The sequence below is a fragment of the Crassostrea angulata genome, chromosome 5 (assembly GCF_025612915.1).
Source record: "Crassostrea angulata isolate pt1a10 chromosome 5, ASM2561291v2, whole genome shotgun sequence".
Lineage (NCBI taxonomy): Eukaryota > Metazoa > Mollusca > Bivalvia > Ostreida > Ostreidae > Magallana > Magallana angulata.
In genome coordinates this window covers 10,256,817-10,261,982 of record NC_069115.1, presented here as the reverse complement: position 1 = coordinate 10,261,982, position 5,166 = coordinate 10,256,817, and positions in this window count along the sequence as shown.

Below are 5,166 nucleotides of genomic sequence, written 5' to 3'. Positions count from 1 at the left end.
CTTTAGCTGATCTTAACTAATATATTAATCCTTTTCTGCATACGGAAAACACAGACACAGACACGTATGTATGGGTGTTGCTAAAACGCGGCACGGAAAACGGAACGGAAAGCGGAACGGAATGGAAAATATCATCACGTTTATCGCTTAAAAAGGGTAAAGACTGGCCAGAAACGATTTACTGTGTATCTTTTATTTATATCTAATGAATGATTATCAACATGGTGTTATCTTATTGATATTCATATGAATGTCTATCAATTATAGCATTGTATTAATTCGACTTTAGTTGAGTACGAAACGGAAAAATCAAATTATATATACGAATTGTGAAACATTAACATGATTAAACGAGCAAATTAGCTATAACTTTTTACTTATTTTTCTTATATGGTATTGCTGGCATATCAGTGTAACGTACGCAGTTAGTGAAAGCGTTTTATACGTGTTTTGAGTATTTTTATATTTCAAATATGATGTACATGTATATACTTACATCAAAATTGAATTTTCGGTGTTCTAGACGATCTTTTATCATACAGACGATACAGTATCATTGAAATGGAAGAAAAAAAACCCGTAGGACTGACGACATTAAAAATTAAACTACAGTAAACATTAAAATACCCGGTAATTTGTGAAACTAGTAATTTGTGAAACTAGTATTTTTAGCAATGCAATTTTGTTTACATTTGCATTACTAAGCAGTTGTTTATTCCAGCAGCTATATACATATGACCCGAATAGAGAGCTCTAGACGTTGCCTGGTTTGATTATCCGATTATATATTTGGACTATAGTCTGTCGATCCCAAAATATTCCTGCAGCACATTTGGACGATTTATGATGGAAAATGTTGACATCTTTTCTCCATTTGGAAGTCACTCAGAAGACCTTGCACAATTTTTCAACACTATCATCCGGGTCTGTTGAAATGCAAATCCCCGTAGACTTCTTTATTTTTACATGTAGCCGTGTAGTTATACCAGCTGATAAGCTAGAGAGGGCGTTTTAAAGAAAGAATAATGAGAATGTTTAATGCTTCTTAAAGAGAATCGCGTGAACCCTGAGGTATATATATATAGATATACAGTAAAAAGTGAATTGAGGATATTTTGGGACAGAATATAGTGGTCAATGCATGTACTGTTAATTTTGAGGAAATAAATATTCTTGAATAAATAATCTGATATTGCTAATCTATCAAAAAAAAATTAAAAAGGTACATAAAGTATATCGTTTTAGCATGATTAACAAATCTATGAGGTAAATAACAGTAGATAAGATTTTCCGTTTTCCCTTCCGTTCCGCTTTCCGTTCCGTTTTCCGTTCCGCGTTTTAGCAACACTCATGTATGTATACACGTGAACCCATCTAATCGAAGAGCTGGGTAAAACTAGTACCCGCTAATGAGACATGCAGACCTGTGTTGTGTACGTAACTTCAGACAAAGATCATTCATTTGTAACATGCATGTATTTTTATGACCTATACATCAAATCCACTTGCACTATCTTATTAGGTAAATAACAGCTTTAAGGTGGTGCAGAACACCTGCGTATTGTGATGTACATGTATAGTTTCTATTGAGATAAACAATAAAGTATATTAAATATTGATTAAATATTTACCCCCAAATAATGTTACCTAACATTGAAGCGCAATGGGTAGAGCGTTTACATGTCTGTAAGAGCATTGGGGTCCAAGGTGTATTTTGGTAATTTTACAATTGATATAAATGAATTTTCATGTGGTGGAGGGGGTGGGGGGGGGGGTCTGGACCCCTCACTTCCATCCCTTCTCTAAATCTGTGCAAACGATGATGTTCATGTAGGCACACAGAAGCAAATCTAAAACCGGCAACCGCCACGGGGAGGGGGCATAATTTAATTTTTAATTTTGTTTGTAATAATTATATAGACCATTTTACTTTCTATGACATAAAATGTTAAGATTATTGATTAACTGAAAAGACACTGCAAACAGTTCTACCCCAAATTGCACATAAAGTGCTGCTCATGTCACGATGTGTATTATCATATGGGAAGGGATCTCATTCTTCAGTTATGAAAATTATAAATTTTAATTGTATTACCAGAGCTTGCATATAGCCTTCATTTTTAATTAAACTGGTACAAAACAGTGTTATTTAGGGGCAAACACATGGTGCGGGTATTACTGTCTAATGACAGCATCTAGTTGGATATTGATTTTGTTACATTTACATGTATGTAAAGAAAAATGTTTACCAATTACAGTAAGAAAGAAAGAAAGAATTTCAATAAACATGTTACAGGATATTACTTGTATAAAAATAATATTACCATGGGTTTTTAGAACATACATGTATTCTATATACATAACCATTACATACATGTACATTAGTTACCCATTTTTTATTAAAGCGATTATCTAAATAATTTAAATGCAATAAAGTATAAAATGTAGATCTATTTTAAAACATAAAAATAACAGATTTCTTATAAAATACACAAATAGCAGTTATGTGCTAGTGTATCATTTACTCAAAACACAAATTAACATAGCCTTGGTATTAGAGGGCAATTTGATAAATAGACTGAAAACATGATTTTTTTTATTGTTAAATAAATATTCCATGTGTTGTGTAATGTCAACCTATTGTCGTAATGCTATACCCAATCACCTATAGCTGACTTTCAATCAACAGTTGATCAAAAGCAATTTAAAATGTAACCGTGTTCTTACTAATCTTAGTTTTCATTGTAAACGGAAGCGGTTTCATTCACGATATCGATATCTCTTTCCTTTAAAATTTTATTACATTTTCAAACTACTTACTAGAAATAAGACTATAGCCTAATGTATTCCACATGGTGTAGTTAGCGATTACTGTCAATCATGCAAGTTTTTGATCGCTCGGTCAGCTGTCGATCTCGTAAACATGGTAAAGAATGCAGATCAATTACAATACCCCATTTAATTCATAATTCATAATCCAATAGCTGTATCTTTAAGTCTTATACTATTTCCACACATTCTTACCAGTTAATGAACTGATTTTGCTTTCATATCTATTGCTGTCGTCCGACTTTCACTTTTGTTTACGTCTGCTGTGTATAAAAACCGAAACCGGAACCGAAAAATTCGCCCATCGTAAAACAACATAATTTATTTTTTTAACAGTGGCCGCATGCAAACAAAAACAAAATATTTTGAGAATAAAGTTCTTTCGTTATTTTGATTAATCTGTTAAAATTTTACCGTGTTGTTTGCATGCGGCCAAATCTAATTCTTGTTGGGAATGTGACCATTTCATAGGAAATACGCAATATCCGGAAAATTACTCAGATCAAAAGAGGGATAACTCTACTAAAAAAAATCGGTGACAATTTTGCGAATATATATTGAAAAATATACACCCCATCAACAAAAAAATTAAATCATGTCAATGATTGAGCTTGTTTGAAATTTTAAAAAAATATTGGGCAAATAATATATGCTTACTGCCCCTTGTTCTTTGGGGGATGGGTGCATTTACGTTGTTGTACAATTGCTCTCATTACTATGGAAAACACACCCCAAACGTGTCAAACTTTAGTAATATAGTTTATTAATTTTCATTATCCAGGGACATACATTACGCATATAGACAATTAGTGAAGGCAAATTAAAGTTTCATATTGTAAAGGAAACGTAGCTAAGATATAGCGATTTATAGTCTGCTCTATGAGAATATTCGAGCTAACGTCATAATTTTAACCCCTATATTTTAAAAAGAGTAGCATATCTTCAGGGATTAACATGTAATTGAAATGAATTCCCGGCTAATCATGTTGACGATACTTGTCAAAGTCTCTTCTGAATTATAAACCTGTCCTTCTCTAAGTAAATAGAGACCGAAATTCGGCTCAGACGGCTGTTTGTTTCGATTAAATTAGGATGAACATTATATACTGCTTGCTTCAGTTTTTCACTTGAGAGATCCTTTCAACTTCCAATTTCTCAAAAATGTTTGCTTCTTACCCTTACAGGATTTACATCCAACAAAATTTCAGCTTTCACTTTCACGAACCGAAAGTCGTACATAAAATTTCTCAGTGTTGTAATTTTAACGATGTTTAAAAAAATATATGACGGAATTCCTTGAAAATTAATAGGGTTTGTCTTTAAAACATGCCTATGAAGTGTACGAAGTTTGATACACATGCATGCGAGGGTTTTCTTTAAATTTTTGCTAAAAAGGCTGAAATTGATACACAAACACACACACATACACACACGCACAGCAGCGATGCTATATCCCACTCGCAACAAGTTGTGCGAGGGGATAAAAAAAAGAAAGTATCATGATTAAATGAATGGTTTTTGTATAATTTTTATGATTAGCCCATAGTGAAAAACAGTAACAGTACTTGTTGAAAGTTCGCATATATATGTACAGTGAACTATGTATTAAAGATAATATATAAACTTGTCCATCTTCGCTAGCCAAGGGTTTTCGGTCCACTTTGCTCCCCGTAAACCCTTGGCGGATTTCATTACGAAAACTCGGTGATGTGGTGGCGCTATCTAGCGAGCAAATTGAGTTGCGCCCCTTGCATATTTACATTTTAATCGAATTAAACAACGGGTTATATACACACTACGGCATTAATACAACTTAAAAACATGCTGAGTACCGAATGTCGGAACATAATTAACGATGCTATTTTTAAAAATATGTTTAATACGAATTAAGTAATAACCAAGGGAAAGCACAGAATGTTTTATTCATCGTGTTTTGTAAGGACCGGAGTGAGAAAGTCGCCGATTTATATGAAAGCTTTCATGCCATAAAACCAGGTATCGCTGTCGTGAATATTACGGACCAAAGAAATTAAATAAAACAAAGATCATTGAATCTTTAAAAGCAATAACCATAAGCAGGAACGTATATATACTAAGGGGATAGGCAACTTCTACATTCGCCATGTTTACTTTCCATGCCGATCACGCGAGCCTTGACAAGTTTGTAGAACTACATGTTCAATCCCAGTAAAATAGATACATGTAGGATTTAAAGCGATCTGGTTAGACCATCGTAGCGATGTACTCGAGAACTTGTGTCTCAACTTGTTAAAAGCACCGAATGTTTTACCAAAGATCACACATGTGTTTTCTTTTAAAGTTTATATTTACATGCAC